General features: G+C 44.8%; 1 pseudogene; it reads right to left on the bottom strand.

Annotated features, from left to right (window-relative positions):
• The window catches only part of LOC134631746 (bile salt-activated lipase-like), a 40,406-nt pseudogene continuing 18,933 nt past the window's right edge, over positions 1 to 21,473 (bottom strand).

Here is a 21,473-nt window from a genome sequence, read left to right as displayed (position 1 = left end):
TTAAACATCTGAAGCACCATGGGATGGGAGGCTGGGAAGGGTGGTTGTCCAAAGGCGAACAAAGCAAAGCCTCATTTGCTTTCCAACAGAGCTTTCATTCATCTTTGCATTGATGTCCAGGTAGTTTTGTCCACTGGTGGTAAACTCAGGCCAGGTCACAGGAACAGTCAGGTGTCCTTTATTGGGGTCTCTGTGAATAAAATAAAGGATGCAACCAGTAACTTTGCAGTAAACATTTGTAACTTTCTGTAAAACAAACAAACACATTTGAACAGTGTATTTTACCCAGTTCTAGCAAAGTTAGTCCAGTAGGCAATCATGTAGCCAGACAGGTCTCTGTGTCTCTGCCCATAAGCACTTGGTGTGGTGAAGAGTTTCCCAAACACATATTGAGGGTCATCAGTGTGGTCTGCTCCCACCCAGTCATGGTATGGTTTGTTTGGTCCTGTCACGGTCCTGGGTCGGTGACCCAGTGTTTTGAGTTTCTTGTGTCTCTGAGTTTTTGTATTATTGTCACGGTCTGGCAGGCAGACCGTGGGGAATGATGGAGATAGGACCCAAACGCTGGACTTAGTGGAATGAGCAGTGCATTTATTTACAGTGGGGGTAAATGTACACCACACAATAATTCTCCAGAGTGCTCCCTTGACTCCCGTGACGTGTCTTCCCCTAAGTGCTGATATCCTGTGCTCTCTGCCCCTGTGCCTACGCACACCCCGTGCGTCCTGCAGTCCTGTGTTCCGCTCTCCTCCTGAGGAAAAACAACAGATGCAGCCGTTATGGCACCAACTCCAGCAGGCATACACTAAACAGCTCTTTAAACACTGACATGAAGTCTAACTCAACGATCCTGCGCCGGAGGAAGCCCCATCGCTCTGTTATGTAGCTCCCCCGACGAGCCTGATCAGAAGCAGGTGTGTGAGAACCTGGGCGTGACCGGCAGCTGGCAGGGCCACACCCATCAGGCCTGCAGGTGGCTGTCCTTCGTCCTCCAGCCACACCCGCAGACACACCCGCACACATACACCCACCAGCATGGAACACCAGAGCACAGTGCAGAAAACATACATCCAATACAATAACAACAATAATAATAATAATAATAATACTAAAGGTCCACACTGCTCACGGACCCCAAATCCCTGGAGCTGGGTCCGTGACAGTACCCCCCCTCTAAGGGTCGACTCCCGACGACCCGAAAACAAAAACACAAAAACCAAAAACCACAGTACAACCAACCCAGGGCGGGCGGCGGGGGGTCCAGGACGGAGGGCCCCAAAACCACTCCAACAACTCCACTAAACAACAAGAAGGAACACGTCAGTTCATTAGTCCAACCCCAGCCCTAATGGCAGCGGACATAGTTCTGGCAACCGACCCGGTGGGCGGCAAAACAGGTGAGATCTACTGTGGGCAGGCAGAGGCAGAAAACAGTTCCGGAGGCCTACCTCTAGTCCATCGGAGGGAACGCTGGACCTCCGGCAGACGGCCATGGGTCCGGTAGCAACGACAAAACAGTTCCGGTGGCCTTCTCCGGGTCCAGTGACGGCGGCGGCGGCGCTGCTGCTCCTCTGGCGGCTTGCCCCGGGTCCAGTGGCGGCGGCGAAACGGTTCCGGTGGCCTTCTCCGGGTCCAGTGACGGCGGCAGCGGCGCTGCTGCTCCTCTGGCGGCTTGCCCCGGGTCCAGTGGTGGCGGCGGCGCTCCAGTGAGCAACAGCGAGGTGTGGCACATGGGCGATGACGCGCTGGTCGCTGACGTGGACGCGCTGGACGTGGATGGTGTGGAGGGCATGCCGGACGTGGAGGGCGTGGACCCTGCACACTGACCCCCCGCGTAGGCTGATCGGATTCCTCCCGCCCGCCGACCTCCGATGGCTGTGCGCGCTCCTCCGGCCTGCCGAGCCCCTCTCTCGATGGCGGGCACTCCTCTCGCTCTCCGAGCTCCTGCTCCTGCTGCAGCTCCGGCCCCTGCAGCTCCAGCTCAAGCAGTGCGCGCTTCTCCGGCCCGCTGGGCCCCTCTCTTGACGGTAGCCGCTCCTCCCGCTCGCCGAATTCCGGCTCTGGCTCACAGAGCTCCTCCTCAGGTGGTGCGGGCTCCCTCCGCTCGCTGAGCTCCGCCGGCTCGCTGAGCTCCACAGTTGGCGAGGCGGGCTCCACAGTCGGCTCGCTGAGCTCCACAGTCGGCTCGCTGAGCTCCACAGTCGGCTCGCTGAGCTCCACAGTCGGCTCGCTGAGCTCCACAGTCGGCGAGGCGGGCTCCTCCCGCTCGCTGAGCTCCTCCGGCTCGCTGAGCTCCTCCGGCTCGCTGAGCTCCACAGTCGGCGAGGTGGGCTCCTCCGGCTCGCTGAGCTGCACCTCCGGCTCGCTGAGCTCCTCCGGCTCGCTGAGCTCCACAGTCGGCGAGGCGGGCTCCTCCGGCTCGCTGAGCTCCTCCGGCTCGCTGAGCTCCTCCGGCTCGCTGAGCTCCACAGTCGGCGAGGCGGGCTCCTCCGGCTCGCTGAGCTCCACAGTCGGCGAGGCGGGCTCCTCCGGCTCGCTGAGCTCCACAGTCGGCGAGGCGGGCTCCTCCGGCTCGCTGAGCTGCTCCGGCTCGCTGAGCTCCTCCGGCTCGCTGAGCTCCTCCGGCTCGCTGAGCTGCTCCTCCGGCTGCGACGCGGGCTCCCCCTGCTCGCTGAGCTCCGCCGGCTCGCTGAGCTCCATAGTCGGCGAGGCGGGCTCCTCCCGCTCGCTGAGCTCCCGCTCGGGCAGCACGAGCTTCTCCGGCTGCGGAGCGGCTATAGATGGATGAACCGGAGGTGAAGATGGCGATGCGGTAGCTGCAGGTGGTGAAGACGATGGTCGAGCGGGTGATGTGGAAGGTGAAGCCGAGAGTGCCGCGGTCGCTGCAATCTGATGGGACGCTGGTGGAGAAGTAGCTGCCGAGGGCGGAGGCGATGATGGTGTGGCAGCTACTCGTGGTAGACCGGACAGCGATGCAGGAACAACAGACTGGTGAAATAGTGGCAGAGTAGGTCCAGCAGACATATCGACCTCCAACTGAGGACGAGGATGAAAGGCTGACTGGACTAAAGACAGAGTTCCGTGCTGGGCAGCAGACTGAGTTCTGTGCTGGGCAGCAGACTGAGTTCCGTGCTGGGCAGCAGACTGAGTTCCGTGCTGGGCAGCAGACTGAGTTCCGTGCTGGGCAGCAGACTGAGTTTCGTGCTGGGCAGCAGACTGAGTTTCGTGCTGGGCAGCAGCTATGGGCTGTGCTAACAGCTGGGTTACAAAATTAGCATTCACACAGTCCGAGGCAGAGTTGACAGATGGGGTGTGTAAAGAAAAATTGTCCAAATGACTCACCACAGCCGACTGTTGAGAAGTCCGGAACTCCGGCTGCGGAGAAGAGCGCCGGCGGCGCGAGCGTCGCTTCTTTGACGATGCCGGGGCCGGCGCGAAAGGCTGAGATTCCACCAGTCGGCCGGGCAGGAGAGCAGCTGTGTGGTTTGGAGCAGCTGGTCCTTTGTCTGCCGACTCAGCAGATGCCGCGGAGGTGAGTGGAGATGTGGTGAGGCGCAGAGGGCGTGTGAGCTGTTTCCCCCGCAATGGAGGGTCCAATAGGTGAGTCGCAAACGACGGTGGGGAAGCTATCTGCCTATGAGAAAAGAAACAGGCAGCAAGGGCTCCCAGGGAGGTCGCCACATCCTCCTCGCCCGGACAGCCCAAATCGAAAAGCTCAAAGCTGGAACTTGCCCTCAGCATGGTTATAATAGAAATTAATTTCTTAATGTCCAAAAAGCCCACAGAAAAGGTGGTTGAAGACAGGAAAGTATCAAAAAATACGACCTGTATGTGTCTCTGATGTGGATCTGCCGCCTGGATAATGCTCCGACAGTAATTCCAGAGCTGGGCGAGCAACCCCTCCTGTGAAACGGTCCTTGAGTCCGCTGGGCCCATGATGGCAGGATCGTTCTGTCACGGTCTGGCAGGCAGACCGTGGGGAATGATGGAGATAGGACCCAAACGCTGGACTTAGTGGAATGAGCAGTGCATTTATTTACAGTGGGGGTAAATGTACACCACACAATAATTCTCCAGAGTGCTCCCTTGACTCCCGTGACGTGTCTTCCCCTAAGTGCTGATATCCTGTGCTCTCTGCCCCTGTGCCTACGCACACCCCGTGCGTCCTGCAGTCCTGTGTTCCGCTCTCCTCCTGAGGAAAAACAACAGATGCAGCCGTTATGGCACCAACTCCAGCAGGCATACACTAAACAGCTCTTTAAACACTGACATGAAGTCTAACTCAACAATCCTGCGCCGGAGGAAGCCCCATCGCTCTGTTATGTAGCTCCCCCGACGAGCCTGATCAGAAGCAGGTGTGTGAGAACCTGGGCGTGACCGGCAGCTGGCAGGGCCACACCCATCAGGCCTGCAGGTGGCTGTCCTTCGTCCTCCAGCCACACCCGCAGACACACCCGCACACATACACCCACCAGCATGGAACACCAGAGCACAGTGCAGAAAACATACATCCAATACAATAACAACAATAATAATAATAATAATAATACTAAAGGTCCACACTGCTCACGGACCCCAAATCCCTGGAGCTGGGTCCGTGACAATTATGATCTTAGTTCTCTTTGTTGCCCGAGTTTATTCTTTAGTCTAGTGTCTTAGTTTGGCTTTCTTGTATTCTCTTTAGTTTTCTGAGTATTTAGTAGCTGCCCTCTGTGTCTCCTTGTTATTGTTCTTTGTGTTTCTTAGTTGCTCTGTCTCCCCTAGTCAAGTCTGCGTCTATGTTACATTTCCTGTTTTACTTTGAAGGTCTGTGTCCTACGTGAATGAATTGAGTTTCGCTTCCCTTGGGTCTCGTTATGTCCGATTTCTCCCAGCTGTGTTCCCCTTCTGTGTCTCATTCCCCTCGTTATTTCCCAGTGTATTTAAGCCCTGTGTTTCTCTGTGTCAGTGTCGTGATCTCCCTCATGCTGTGTGTTTCTCCCTGTGTGTGTTTTGTTAGATTCTTCCCAGTTTAGGTTTTGTAGAGTTTTGTGTTCAGCAATAAAAGCTGCCATTTTGAGTTCAGTACTGTTTCCAGTGAGTTTGCGTTTGGGTCCAATTCCTACCTGCACACAGCCGAAACATGACAGGTCCAGCCAATAATCTGGGCTCAGACATTACGTAGAAATAAGTGCGACCAGACCTGTTTAAGATGATCCCAGTGAGTTTTGTCTGCTTTGCAGTAACATTCAGATTATGTTCAAATACTATATTACTAGAACCTTAAATATTTCCTAAGTTGCCCTCTAGTTACCAAAAGTAACTCCAATAGCAAAAAGGGAAGCAAGGCGTTAGTCTCACTTGGCGTTAGCAGCATGCAGATAAACTGCAGCCTCTGTTGGAACCAGGAAGATGTAATCTGTCCCAATTTCCACAGCAGTTCTCTTGATTGTGTCCTGACTGGGTGTTGAATCCCAGTTGGATGTGTATTCAGCAAAGGCAGTATCCAAACCAGCTTCCCCTTTCTTTTTAGTATAAGAAGCAAGGAGTCTTTTTACGTCTTCTCTACAAAGAAAAAAAGAAACAGAGCTGCAATTTCCAAGTTTTACGAGCCCACAAAACAAACCTCTCCCAAGAACAAATCAACCTTACACTGGAGTGTAAGGTTGTTCCCTCTAAGCTGCGCGCGTGCGCAATTGTGCACTGCTGGCACGGTCTCTGCGCACAGAAAAAAAATCTAACCTGAATTGAAATTAAAATTAAAACTTTAACAATTCTGTTTTGCAGTGTTATTCAGTAAGTGACTGGCTGCTCACGTATGGGATTAGAACGATGCCACCTTATCCCATAGTCCAGCCAATAATGCGATTCACATTCGTATATACGCAGCTAATCAACGTAGTTGACAGTAGTGATGTGCGAATCATGAACGAATCGTTCAATACTCGAGAATCACTTTACTGACTCGTGAATCATGATTCACAAGCCCAACTGACTCACTGACTCATCCCTGTTGCTGTTAGCAAACTAATTTCATTAGTAGAAATATATCTAGCTTATAATTAAAATTGTGGAGAAAAACATAACATCCAGTATCTTAACAAAAACATTTCTGCTCTGAACTGGAAGAAAAAACCCTGAGTAGAAGCTCACATCAAGACAATAGCTCCTCAGTTCACAGTAGCGTCGCTCTGCTAACATGCTAACAGCACATTTGAGCTAGGCGATTCAGCCTCCTGTGCTGAATCATAGCATAAACTAATCCCTCACTCACTCACCCCCTCCCTCCTGGCTCACAGCTTCTTCTTCTTGGTTGGCAACCAATATTAAGGCGCATTACCGCCCCCTGGCTCACAGCTCAGTGGACATTTAAATGAGAAAATATATATTTCACACATATAAGGAAAATACTAATAAAATAAAAATAAATAAATGTTCCCTTTAGAATTTTATTTTGCTCTTTTTTGCTCTATAAAATAGTTGTTTTCTTTTACAATCACTCATCTTAGCAGTAGGATATACATGAAAACAGAAACAAATTAAGTTTGAGTGAAAATGTATATTTTTTGCACTCTCAGGTCAACTGACTCGGTGACTCAAATGACTCAAAAAACTCGATTCACTTTGGTAAGTGACTCATTAAAACTCGATTCAGTAAAAAGAATCAAATTTACTATCACTAGTTGGCAATGTTCCCTCTAAGCTGCGCACGTGCGCAATTGCGCACTGCCGGCACGGTCTCTGCGCACAGAAAATCTGCGTTGCGCACAGAAAAAAATCTAACCTGAATTGAAATTAAAATTAATACTTTAACAATTCTGTCTTGCAGTGTTAGTCAGTAAGTGACTGGCTGCTCCAGTATGGGATTAGAACAATGCCACCTTATCCCATAGTCCAGCCAATGATGCGATTCACATTCGTATACGCAGCTAATCAACGTCGTTGACAGGCTATGACAGCGTCCTTATGTGCCGACACCGGTGTTTTAGCTAGCAAAGCGGCGTGGCTGATGTGGAGTGAAGCCACGTTAATGACAACGTGTACAACCATTGGAGATGTGAGCAGGACAGACGGAACAATTGACGGAAAAAGTGTGGACTTTATACCAGTTTTTAAATTGTGTTGATAGGCCACGTAAAACCAGAGTTGTGATAAAAAAAATATGCAATGTTTGGTTTTCTTCCTGAATACTATTGTTGTTTATATTTACTGTGGGAAGAAACGGTAAAAACGGCGTTTTATAAGAAAAAAGGCTCGAAAGCGCTCTCCACCTGTGAGCAAAAACAAACCCCCACCCCCCTCTCTCTTTCCTATTCGTCCAAAAAAGTAAACCTGGTCGACCAATCAAAAAATGGTATGGCAACGTGGCATCTAGTTGTTAAGAAACGGGGGGGGGGAGTTTTAGGAGTGACGGCGGTGTTCTGAGATGTGAGAGATTTGAGACGTTTAGCGCAAATCTTGTGTAGTTAGTGTGTAGTGTAGTCAATAGTTTTGTTGTGTGTGTCAGAACAATGAGGCTACTGCTGAATGTTACAGGTGTTACAGGAGTGATACATCTCCTGTTGTCAGGCCTGAAGGTATCAGGCTGTTGTTCTCCTTTATCTCATAGTGGACAGAAATTATTTTTTGGAGTGGCACAAATAATTTGTGTGGAATCAAATTTGATGCAGAACAGCTGATTGTTCTGTAAATAGTTTGAAATGTTTATTTAAAAATGCATTGGCTGCATTTAAAAAAATAGCTGCAAAAAACTTTGTTGTTTGCCAAACTGAGTTACTTTTTTGAAGAAGTAACTATATAATTAATTTCCCAACATTGGTCATTATATACTATATTTTGCAGACAGAGAGTTACAGGACTCTCTCCCAGACCACAGACTCATACTCATAATACAAGTCAGAGCTTTATAAAAAAAAAAAAGAAGAAGAAGAAGAAAAGAATAGAAAGAAAGTTGTGTTTTCGAAATTGGAGTTCAAGTTATTTTTACTTCCAATAGTGTTAACATGCTACACAGGCCAATGGCTAGATTTGTTTTTACATTTTCATTGTAAGTGGGCTAAAGCAGTTTAAAAGTAGTCTAACATAAATGTAAATGCTGTAATTTGATTATTTTAATAAACCATGTAACTTGGATGGATTAAATGCTGGCGTGACCACAGTGCACACGTCTGATGTCGCTCACAGTGTTCCAAGGGATCGCTCAGGGAGTTTGTGTGTTCGCTCAGACACATGAAAAATTAGAGGGAACATTGCTAGTTGGCAGGCTATGACAGCGTCCTTATGTGCCGACACCGGTGTTTTAGCTAGCAAAGCGGCGTGGCTGATGTGGAGTGAAGCCACGTTAATGACAACGTGTACAACCATTGGAGATGTGAGCAGGACAGACGGAACAATTGATGGAAAAAGTGTGGACTTTATACCAGTTTTTAAATTGTGTTGATAGGCCACGTAGAACCAGAGTTACGATAAAAAATATATGCAATGTTTGTTTGTTTTTTCCTGAATACCATCGTTGTTTATATTTACTGCAGGGAGAAACGGTAAAATAATTTTATAAGGAAAACGCTCGAAAGCACTCTCCGCCTGTGAGCAAAAACAACACCAAAAAAATCCCCACCCTTTCCTATTGGTGGAAAAATGTACCATGTCGACCAATCAAAAAATTATATGGCAACATGGCATTTAGTTGTTTAGGAAGGGGGGAAGTTTAGGAGTGTTTGAGATGTGAGACATTTGAGAGGTTTAGCACAAATCTTGTGTAGTTAGTGTGTAGTGTAGTAAGTAGTTTTGTTGTGTGTGTCAGAACAACGAGGCGACTGCTGAATGTTACAGGTGTTACAGGAGTGATACATGTTCTGTTGTCAGGCCTGCAGGTATCAGGCTGTTCTTCTCCTTTATCTCATAGAGGACAGAAATATTTTTTTTTGGAGTGGCACAAATAATTTGTGTGGTATCAAATTTGATGCAGAACACCTGATTGTTCTGTAAATAGTTTGAAATGTTTATTTTAAAAACCGCCTTGGCTGGATTTTTAGGTAAACAGCTGCAAAAAACTTTGTTGTTTGCATAACTCAGTTACTTTTTTGAAGAAGTAACAATATAATTAATTGCCCAACATTGGTCATTATATACTGTATTATGCAGACAGAGAGTTACAGGACTCTCTCCCAGACCACAGACTCATACTCATAATACAAGTCAGAGCTTTATAAAAAAAAAAAAAGAAAGTTGTGTTTTCAAAATTGGAGTTCAAGTTATTTTTACTTCCAATAGTGTTAACATACTACACAGGTCATGAACAAGATTTTTTTTACATTTTCATTGTAAGTGGGCTAAAGCAGTTAATTAAAAGTAGTCTAACATAAATGTAAATGCTGTAATTTGATTATTTTAATAAACCATGTAACTTGGATGGATTCGATGCTGGCGTGACCACAGTGCACACGTCTGCTGTTGCTCACAGTGGTCCAAGGGACCGCTCAGGGAGTTTGTGTGTTCGCTCAGACACATGAAAAATTAGAGGGAACATTGCACTGGAGTCTCTTTATTCTTGTCAGAAAGGGAAGGAATGTCTTGTGCAGTGAAGGATCGGCCATCCATGTCATTAACACCTGCAAGGTAGTCTATTTCAGTAGCGTTGTGGAACAAGTTGCCAGGCTCATCAGGCAGGAAGTCTCCATCAACAACAGAAGATGTCAACTGGCTGAGAACTCCAGGATCTGAATAAAACGGAATATCATGTGGTCCTTTAAGGATCTATCATTTTGAAAGCTGGAAAGTTAAATTCACAAGAACTAATGCTTACGGTCTGGAGAGCCTTGTACAAGGGGGGGAGCAGCCATGGTAAGAGTCACAGCATCAGTTGATTTTAAACAGGCCACCATACTTTCATCAGTTGGGCAGCCCACTTTCTCAGCAACCTGAACATATGATAAAGTCTGATAAAGTTAAAGGTCTTTTGTGTAGAGCAGCACACCGAATGTTTACCTCACACAGATTTAAATTTGTTATGAATCATTCTGTAAAAAGCATATTGGGACTTTTATACTGCAGCATGAAAATTCAACTACAGTCACACGTGTGTCCATTTGGGGAATGTAAAGCTAACATTTACTCACTGAAACTTTAACATCACCTGTCGTTAATGTATCATTTATGCTGTAACATGCTCACCAGCAAGTCACAAACACTGTAACTTATCTGTTATTAACAGATTAGCTGAGCAGGAAATACACAGAGGGTTTTATCACCTTATTTGTTGATAGCAGCTGCATTATGTATCTAAGTTTTTAGCCTCGCCACTAGAGGGCGCGGTTGTTTTTGTGAGTAATGTTTTGTTGGGAGTTGAAATGGTGTGCATGGAGGCAGTGTGAATCAGCAGAAGTTATTCTTGGAGGCAGTTTATGTGATTTCTATGAGAGTGTGTGTCCATAAGTTACACTATATTTCCTGTTTTAGAAGGATAGTTTTTCAGTTTTATGGCTCTGGACATTTTCTGTTCACTCATTTTACCTAAGGTGACCATATTTTGATTTCCAAAAAAGAGGACACTTGGCCCAGCCATGAAGAGCTTTAATAATACTGTTTGCTTAAAGAAAATTTAAACACATTGAAACGATGCCTTCTCTGTGCGGTTAATGAATGGTGAAACAAAAAATGTCATATAGGCTTTTACAAGTCAACATGGGCAAAAAAAAACCAACTCAAAAACCTCTGGAATTAAATAATGGTACAGAAATAAGGCCTCATCTGTATAAGAACAATTACCAGTACCGGAATGGTACAAGGGAAATTTCTTTTGCAGTTCATCTGAAAAGCTCCACTTATGCTTTGGCATCTTTTAAACATCATCAGGCGTACTGCTGCACGCTGTCTGTCCCGTATGTGAGCGCAGAGCAACCACTCACAAAGCATCAGCTCAGGAATGATGTCACACATATGGGTCCTCTGTAGGCCTATAGAAAAACCCGGACATTTTCATCAATCTCGAAAATCCTCCCGGACGCCCTGGACCGAACGTGAAAAGTGGACATGTCCGGGGAAAAGAGGACAGCTGTTCACCATAATTTTACCTAGTGGGAAATATAGCTAAGCTAAGCTAAATTATGGCTAAGCTAAGCTACGTTTTAGTTTGAGTTGGTGATTTTTATCGCGTTTATTTGCCTTCTTTTACTTTATTTAACTTCATATGTGATTGGGACACAAGAATTAAGTAATAGAAAAGATGTTTCAATTTTTTTATGCCAAATATGGTTAAGGCTGTAAGCAAAGGCCGTTAGCCTAGTAGTAAGGTCTACAAGACAATGTTGTGGCTGTAATATATTATGTAGCCTACTAATGTGATTATTGGTGTTTACACTGGATTGTAATTTGTGTTCTGTTTTGTTCATTCTGTTTTGTGGAACCCCCCCCCCCCCAACACACACACACACACACACACACACACACACAGCCAAACCCATCTATAGAGGTGTTCCACTAAATCTGCCAGTTCAAGAACCAGAAGATCATCACTTGGCCTTGTCATTTGCTTTGAGGGTCATACTGGCATTTAACCAGTGCACACCCTGCGATCACCACCATCAGAAACTGAACCTTAGCATCAGAAATCTTCACAACACTAGTACAGATACTTTTTACCTATAAGGCAGCTTATGGGGGAGAGCAGATTGTCGTGATTTATGAGATGAATCATGAACTTACAAATTCAGAATATATTTTAATGATCACTACTTTTCATAATAACACTGTGACACACGCCTTTCAGCTTTCCATTTATTTTGAAATGAATGTTTTTTGGAGACCTAGAAAGTAGATGTGCCTGGCTCTAAGGCACTTTGGGTAAACTTCTGTTCTTCAAATTTGCTATTCATATTGCATGTTTGAGGTCATTTTATTCATTTACAAAAAATGTGAAAATGACACAGTTCAGTGATCTACACACTGATAGGATAGAAACAAAGTATCAATTCTGTCGCGCTAGTACCGTCCCAGTATTACTACTTATTACTAAAAAATACTCCTCTTAGTTGTGGAAAACCAAAAGACTTAATTACGACTATATATCTAAGAGTATTATCTAAGGGTAGTTGATATTAATCAAATGCAAACAGATAGAAGGGCAAGTAAAATTAAACAGAAGCTACTAGAGACAATTAACTATCAAAATAAAACAAGAAGTGGGAACCATTACTAGAACAGGGAAACACAGACGTGCACATGGGAGTTGACTCCACAGGATGGGACAGGAAACACAGAGGGAACAAAACAAACTCTAAAACTAGAACTAAATTATAACAGGAGACAAAGAATAGAACCTAAATGGCCCAAAAACACACAGTCAGGTGCAGGATCATGTCACACAAAAGCACCAGGATCAGTTAACAGGATGAGCATATTTTACAACGACATACCTCCACTGCAAGCTTATGTGGATTTTTGTTATAAGCCCATTGACAAAGACCGACACCGCTCTGGGAGATAGCTTTCCTGATCAACCCTTTGTTATATGAAGTGAGCGTCTGTGTAGGAACACACACAGAGTATTTAAATTATTACTTGCTTTTAACAGTTTATTTTATTTGCCATTTTGTTTGTTTAAATAATTGTAAATAACAAAGGGAGTTGTTAGGTTTAATGTATGTGTTGTAGGTTGCCATTTAAAAAGCTAGAATGCGTCTGTTTGCTCTCTATGTAACCCACGCATACCAGTACGTGCACGACCTCGATAAGGGGAACAAGCAGCCTTGAGAAGAACAGATTCTACTAAATGAAGGAAGCCACCTGGCTGGGACAAGATACCGACAGCATCCTGGGAGGGCTGCACTCCCATCATATAACCACAGACATTGTATAACCATGCTTGCACAATACACTTTGTAACCATATATAGTAATTTATCTTAGTTAATACAGCAACAAGCTTTATGAATATTCATGTGTGTAACCAATAAAAACAACCTGCAGGGGGAAAGCAAGTTGAAGTGGGTTGGAGACAACTGCTTCCCTCTCACGAGTGAAAACTTGAGCTCTGTGTGACCTCGTTCCTGAGTGAGTTTCTGTTTATCCAGTAATATCAGGGGTAAAACTCTGACATTAATTGGTCCTTCGAGCCGGATTCGGGATCTTGGTTTGTCGGGGAGGAGAACGACAGGCCGAAGCCTGACGTCAGCCAGGACTCCCGGAGTACCTGTCGAGAGACCCGGGACGCAAGATTCGTTGCTGGGCCAGCTGCATAGCGTCTGCCTTCCCCTCGACGGCTACAGATCCACGAATCCGAGGCAAGACTCACATGGGTACGACTTCACGTAAGTACAGAGAGGACGGCCCTGTAAACCGTGTTCCGTATACGAAGAGTAGTTGGGTACTACTAAGTCTTTCTGGGGAAGCCGCGGTCCAGGACCGTGTAGCCCGGTGTTAGAGACGCCGTGTGGCTGTTGTCAGGGACGACTAGAAGTCTTCAAGGAAAGCCACGATCGAGGATCGTGTGGCCCGGTGCTTGGGCCGCCGTGTGGCCGTCGTAGCCTGGTGTTAGAGACGCCGTGTGGCTGACAACGACAAAAGTGAAATAGAAGTGCACTGCTGTGTGTGTGTGTGTGTGTGCGTGACTGAGTGAGTGCGGAGCAGACAAAAATTGTTGGTGAAAAATTGAGACAAACCGAATAATACATACCAAAGTAGAGATCATAGAAACCGGATTGTATTATCAGCCTAATAAAAGTAAGACTAAAGTTTAAAAAGGAAACAGACCCGATTGAATTGAATAAATGTAAGTACAAGAGGAATAAAGTAAAATAAACAAAAGGCTAAATTAAACTAGAGCTTAACTGTAATGTATTCAAACTGATAATAGCAAGGATAACAAACTGTAAACTGGTATTAACAATGAAACATAGTTGGGATGAGGACCATGCCCAGAATGAATAGAATGAACGAAAGCAGATAATTCACACAAACACATTTTTTTTTTTTTTTTTTGTCTGTCCCATTTGGTTCTTTAGCCGTCAGAATTGTTGTCTGAAGACCAACAAGGATACCAAATGGATTTATTTTGCCAAATGGATCATCATGGCTTTGACCTATTGGTCCATTTGATCAACCTTTGTTGTTATTATTTATTTTATTTTCGGTTGTTACAGATGGGACAGACATGACTGGGGGATAGGAAAGAGAGGAAGGAAAAGAAAAACAGAAGGGAAGAGAGACAGTGAGAAAGGGTACTTACAAAGACAAAGAGAAAAAGAAAAAAAAATCTCCTGGATCACCTGTTGAGAGAAAAAGAAGAGAAAACAAGCAAAAAAAAAACCAAAGCAACATACTAAACACAACACCATCCCGTTAATCTAGCTAAGTGTGAACAGCAGTAAATACTAAGTATTGAATGTTGTTGTGCAGCACACAGGACAGACAGCGCACAATGTGCTTTGAAGTAGCAGCTAAGAAAGGTGTAGTTTATGTCTACGAACAGTGAACACCCGTGTGCACACCTGTGTGGATCAGCGCGCTTGTATACAAAAGGTTTCTCTATGTAACGGTCTGCTAGAGGGTGTGGGGGGCCATAGCCCCGTCCCCCAGGGCATGAAGCAGGCATGGAGAAGATCCAGGCTTCAGACATCCAGAGGCCCCAGAGTGCGAGAGCCCAAGGTGGACCACCGGAGGGGCACCCGTGCCACCCTCCTGGGAAGGGCTGAGGAGATCCCCAGACGAGGGGTCACCCAGTAGCCACGGAACAGAAGCCAGAGGGGGCTGCACTAGCGTGCCCGCCGGCTCTGCCGGCAGCCAGCTGTGCCAGAGTGAACCGAGCCGCAGACCCCGAGGCCGGAGGCCCGGGGGGTCCCCTTTGCCCCGGAAGAGGCCTGACCGAGCGACAGGCACCAGGCCCCGCCAAGTAGCCACCGGGAGTGAGCTGGTGCATACCTGAGCGCCCAGCCCTGGACACCAAGAACCACCAATGCACCAACCCCTGAGGGCATCAGTCACTGGCAGGGAGTGTGGTGAGGGGAGATAGACCTCCACACTTTGGAGGGCCTGGGTGTTCCCAGAGAGGTGGAGTCTAAGACCCGACCTGACATATAGACACAGACAAACAGGCACACACAGACACAAACATGCATTCCCACCCTCATGCACACATATACAAACACTCAGCACTCACCCAACGTAGTAATAGACATACATGGACATGTACACACAATCACACTCCCCAAACATACTCTATACCCCGGGTCCAGGTACCCTCACCCCCAGAGGGGGAAACGGCACCCAGACCCAAGAGATGTGACCCACAAACACATATTAAATGAAATAGAGAGATGCATAAGGTATATTAAGGTTGTGTCATCGTTCAGCCAAGGAAGGTGTGTGAAAAGGAAAATGTCTCCAGCTTGGGAAAGGGTGAAACTGCAGATCACCCGCAGCCCTTGTTGGATACAAAATAAAAGCCCTTTTTGCACCCTGACTCATGTGTGTAAAGAGTTCATGCCATCAGCAACTTGTTTGTTTGTTTTGTTGGGTTGAAAAATAAATAAATTTGTGATCATACCTGTGGATCACAGTGGCACATAATGATTAGGCATATGATTTACTAATGCAGATGAAGTTTATTCTAAAGTTCAAGGAGAACAAAGAAGAACAGCATCTTCAGTTGTGTCTTGGCTGTTGTTCTCTGTGTAGTGTGCTGAGTTGTTTTTTTTTTTTTTGACATGTTGCTTGAGTGAGGAGTACTGTTACTTCTGAAGTGGCTCTCATCATGCGACCTTGATGATGAGAAGTTCAGAGCCAGCTGAGAGCTGGGTTGTCTGCATTGTTTTAGGTGATAAGGCAGAAAAGTTGAAATTTAGTTTCTTGTCTTGAAAAAAAAAAAAGGTGTTTCTCAGCCAAGAACAACTACAATCTCATTTTCTATTTTTGAGAAAGGAGAATTTAAAAAATAAATAAAACAAACAAAGAGAGGAGATGTGTTGTTTAAGTGGTGATGAAAATAATATTAAATAAGTGTCTTAGTGTGTCCGCTGCAGGTGGCTACGGACCTGGATCAACCCCCTCCACGAGCACAGCGGCCAAAGCAAAATGTTGTTAACATAATTGGAACCACACCCAGCCCATGTTTTGGCTGCACATGAAAATTGAATTCAAAATTCGGGCCGACTGACTCGTGGACGTTGAGAAAGGGAACATCACAGCAAAAGGTAAAGACATATATACTCACACACAAGCAGAGAGACGCGAGAGAAAGGCAGCTTTTAAGAAAATTCCTTTTTGGGTGAGACAGGCCCATAGGCCCTGCATGCAAGCGTACTAACACACATACATGCAATGAAGAACAGCTTACACTATAGCTCACACTATACATGCGCCTATATCTCTCATTGGTGTTAAAGCAGGGGAAACTTAACAGAGTTTTTGTTATCAAATGCTGAATTTATCCACTGCTGACAATTAACTCTCCAGCTTGCAGGAGAACAGGTGAAACGTTTGTGAAAACAGAAAAAAAAAAAAAAGAGAAAGATTCTGGTATGACCAAGCAGTGATCAGACAATAAATTTAGTTGGTAATACAGTAAATTGTGAGATGCTTTCTGCTTGATTGGTGCAGCACAAGTAATTTACTGTATGAAGGAAATTCTCTTTTGTGATAATATTTTGAACATGCATTTCTGTTGTCCTGTCAACTTAGCGCGTTATGAGCTGATATGCAAATTAGTTCATTGTTACTAGATTTGGAAAGATGACTGGATTATAAAATAAGTGAATAACATGTAGCAGAGGGTTGAAATTAGTTTCTTATGTCTAATTGTGTGAAGCTGATACATGGCAAGGGCCATGAGGCAAAAGAGGGTTTTCTGGGGAGGTGTCATTGTTTAAATTACAGGTGGAATGAGGTGAAGTGATGGAAAAAGAGACTGAGATGCAGATGCAGACTGAGGCTATGACAGAGGCGACAAGAGGATCAGTGAGGAGTGGAGAACGCCTCCAGCTGACAACCCGCAGAGAGCTGTGTCACTGGGCTTCCTAGAGAGCATCGACAGGAGATGGTGGACAACAGAATAGGCTGAAGGATGAGGGGAGCGTGCCAAGCTCCAATCGACAGTGCAGAGGAAGTTCAGGGATGGCATCATGATTCCGTAAACAACACAGAAACCAGAAGCTATGGCGGTGACGGGAAATGACTGACGGCAATTTCCCAAGGATTATCACCTAATGCTTTTTCACTGGGCCATGCTGAGGTTGACACTCTACCGAGAGTCTCCCTTTGTGTCATTGCTGTTGTCATTTGCATCATGAACACTTCTACAAGACTGCTGCTGAAATTTTGAGCCATGGGCGTGGTCATGACTCAACAGGAGGGAGCAGTATAGCAGCAGTAAAACAGAAACAGCTGGATCCAATTTCCTTTTAATTATTCTGTGTCAAAACTGTGCCAGGTATGGAAGGAATGAGAGTACTGGTGGATTGGTATTTCCTGTGTGGACAACAAAGCATACCTGTCACTCCCAGAAAGTTGGGGAGGATTGTGTGCCTTGGTAAAACTGAGTGATCACATGGAAATCAACAGAAATGCACTCCTGAGGCATACAAGTCTTACCAAGGTCCTGGGAACGGCCTTGGCAGAGGAACAGAAGACGATATGTACGATGGTGTTGCAAAACAGACTGACGCTGGACCTGATAACAGCATCCCAAGGTGGGGTGTATAAGCTAATTGGTGAGACGTGTTGCACATTTATCCCAGACGGATATTCCACAGGCGGCGACATCTATGAGGCCCTGCAGAATCTAACAGCACTCCAGAAGTATGTGACCAAGCCAGGAGCCTCAACACAGGATTGGCTCACATGGCTGACTTCTGGACCCTTCTGTTTGCTCTCTATGTAACCCACGCATACGAGTACGTGCACGACCTTGATAAGGGGAACAAGCAGCCTTGAGAAGAACAGATTCTACTCAATGAAGGAAGCCACCTGGCTGGGACAAGATACCGACAGCATCCTGGGAGGGCTGCACTCCCATCATATAACCACACCAGGGTTTTAATAGTTTTGCAGTTTTCATTAGTTTTTATTTTTATTTAGTTTTGACTTCAGATTTTCAATTTTATATCAGTTTTAATTAGTTTTTACCAATTGTTTGCTAGTTTAGTTTAGTTTTTATTTTTTTGAAAATCCTTAGTTTCAGTTTAGTTTTGATTAGTTTCAGTTATAGTTTTAGTTGTGTTTGCAATAATTAAGTGTAACAAAATCCCAGTTTCATCATATCAGTCATTCTCTTCTGCTTATCCTTGGGTATGTTGCTATTCCAACTACCATACCCTGCACCCTGGACAGGTCGCCTGTCTGTCGCAGGGTTAACATGCAGAGACAGACAACTCACATTCCCACCTATGGGTTATTTAAATAAATAAATAAATAAATAAATAAAGGCAGATGAACAACCATTGATACCAGGCAACTATAAAATGTATATCTTGGCCGCAATGAGACTATTAACTCTTGCAGCACCGGGTGTTCGTAATTTTGGTTCAAGTGAATTGATAAACTTTTTGAAGGCAATTGACTCACACAGTTATGTAGATATCCCAGTCCTGTTGTCTCGGGATGCATCATGCTGCCTTGCCTGGAGTTAGCTTCTGTTTTCTGGGGATGAGGGTTGAGTGTGCTCCCTTACCTTCTCAAGGTAAGCTAGCTTAGCCTTCTTGTGTGAGCTTTTCAAGTGCACTTTAAGGTTTGTGGGATTTTTTTCCCTTTAGAAATGTCCCTCATAATTTGTCTCTTTCCACTACAAGACACTTGCTTTATCCAAAACACAGTCATATTCAAAGTAATCCCAAATTGGACTCTGGCGCTTTCTCCCGACTTTTCCTGACATGATTCTGAGCGTGGACGGAGCACCAACACAGACGACTCGACTAACGTACTGCCACCTGCTGGCGTAATTAGACACAGCAAGAAAAAAATCTGGAAACTAAACTTCATTTTCACCCTTGACTATTGTATGATACGCATACATCAACGAAAACTAAACACATTTTTGCTATAAATTCAGTTAATTTTAGTTAGTTTTGTGAACACTCATTACAGTTTTAGTTAGTTTTCCTTCTTTTGTTTTTATTTTTATTTCCGTTAACGAAAATGTTTTTTCACTTCTAGTTTTCGTTATTTCGTTAGTTTTCGTTAACGATAATAACCTTGAACCACACACATTGTATAACCATGCTTGCACAATACACTTTGTAACCATATATAGTAATTTATCTTAGTTAATACAGCAACAAGCTTTATGAATATTCATGTGTGTAACCAATAAAAACAACCTGCAGGGGGAAAGCAAGTTGAAGTGGGTTGGAGACAACTGCTTCCCTCTCGCGAGTGAAAACTTGAGCTCTGTGTGACCTCGTTCCTGAGTGAGTTTCTGTTTATCCAGCAGTATCAGGGGTAAAACTCTGACAGGAGTGTGTTGCTGCATCAACTGTCATGCATAAGGCTCATAAGCACTAGCTTGGCAGTGCTTAAGTTTTTCTTACTGATGTATTACCAGTGTGTGAATGTGAGAGTGAATGAATAGTGGAATTGTAAAGCACTTTGAGGGTCTCGAAAAGCGCTATATAAATGCAATCCATTATTATTATTATTATTATTACTTGCTTCTAAATAAATGAATAATGCATGGATAAACCCATCTACATTTATAGACAGTGATCCCATGTTTTTCCTAAAGCCTCTCACCTGGAAGCGAACACTAGCTCCACCTGCAGACTCCCCAAAGAGGGTGATGTTGTCAGGGTCACCTCCAAATGACTGGATATTCCTGCGTACCCAGGCGATGGCAGCATGCTGGTCCCACAGACCATAGTTTCCTGTTATAGTGATAGATTTTCACTGAAAAAACACTCCACAGCAGTGCAGAGCAGGAAACTACACTACCAATACAATAGTATCACTTACCAGGTAAGCTAGAGTCTCCTGTACTGAGGAATCCCAAGGTTCCCACACGGTATCCCACAGACACTATGATGGCATCGCCCCTGTCTGCAATTTCCTGAGAAAGTTTAGCCCCACGGAACCACCGGACATGAAGCCCCCTCCATAAAATCAAATCATGAATGGGAGGTTTGATGAGACTTTGGGAGAAAAAAAGATGCATTCTTATCTCACAAAGGACAAAAGTAGTGTTTAGTGTTTCAATATTGCCATCATCCAACATTACTTTATAAAAAGAGAATAAAAGTCACCATTTTCGCTGTGAGGAACCCAGATGTTGAGGTAGAGGCAGTCTTCACTACCAAGACTTGATGCCGGGTCGATCATGTTGATTTGGAGGCATCTCCTAGCAAACTTAGTTGCCTTCAGTATGCCTGAAGATGAAAACCAGGGAAAAACATAAATTCCTTGCAAAGATGAAGGGAGATTTTCAAACTGTTAATTATGATATTAAATAATATATTTATCTTTGTTTGGTCAGATTTCTTTGAACGCACCATCCCAGCCAGGGTGAGGTTTGGGTTTTTCGAAAGGTCCAGGTTTGGCAGCAAAGGGAATTCCTTACAGAGTGGGAAGGGCCAACAGGGATATTTTGCCCCTGAACCTTTACCAACCATTATTTTGTGTGTGTGTGTATACATATATATATATATATATATATATATATATATATATATATATATATATATATATATTAGGGGTGCAATGATACACAAAATTCACGGTTCGGTTCGGTTCGATACTTTGGTGTCACGGTTCGATATTTTTTCGATACAAAAAATGTTCATGCTTTTTTAATTTGTCATTTATTAAAATTATAAATATATATTTTAACTCAAAAGTACAGTTTTTAAATTTAATGTTGCTGAAACGACAAAGTAATAAAAACATAAATATCTCATGGAGAAATCCCTCATCTTTGGAAAAGAGAGTTTATTACAGAGAAATGGCTCTTTCCAAAATAAAAGCTATACTATACGCTTCTTCTGGGGTATATTCTCAGCAGCATATTAAACATATCAGGTCCCCATAAGGAGAATCATGTGCTAACGGCTGTCTAAATGACTCGGGTAAAGTTTGTAGCATGCGTGCTTGTTGTTTTTGTCTGCTTCCACTTGTCTTTGCACTAGGATGATGTCGGAGTAAATGTGCAGTCATATTCGTTGTGTTCCCACTAGTGCTGCCAGCGTTAATCTGAAATGACATTAATGCCACAACACGGCAAATCTCCGTTAACGAGCTACCGCGGATCGCCCCGTGCGTGGGGCTGGACAGCGTCAACACGTTAACGAGCAAACTGCGCTAAGCACTAGTTCCCACCCATGTAATTGAGCATTGCGTGGCACATCCGACATACTGTTTTACTTTTGTCCATGATGCGCTTACCTTCAGGGTCATACTTCACATGAAGACCAAAACAGTTCCAAAGGCCAGATCTGAATGAGGGTGGGGGAGGTTCAATTTGCCATGTTGCAACGAGCTAAGCTTCTGTCTTGCTAGCTTGCGCTGCGCTCAGTGGAT

Source organism: Pelmatolapia mariae, linkage group LG7 (assembly GCF_036321145.2).
Source record: "Pelmatolapia mariae isolate MD_Pm_ZW linkage group LG7, Pm_UMD_F_2, whole genome shotgun sequence".
NCBI lineage: Eukaryota > Metazoa > Chordata > Actinopteri > Cichliformes > Cichlidae > Pelmatolapia > Pelmatolapia mariae.
This window is presented reverse-complemented; position numbering and strand designations above follow the sequence as displayed.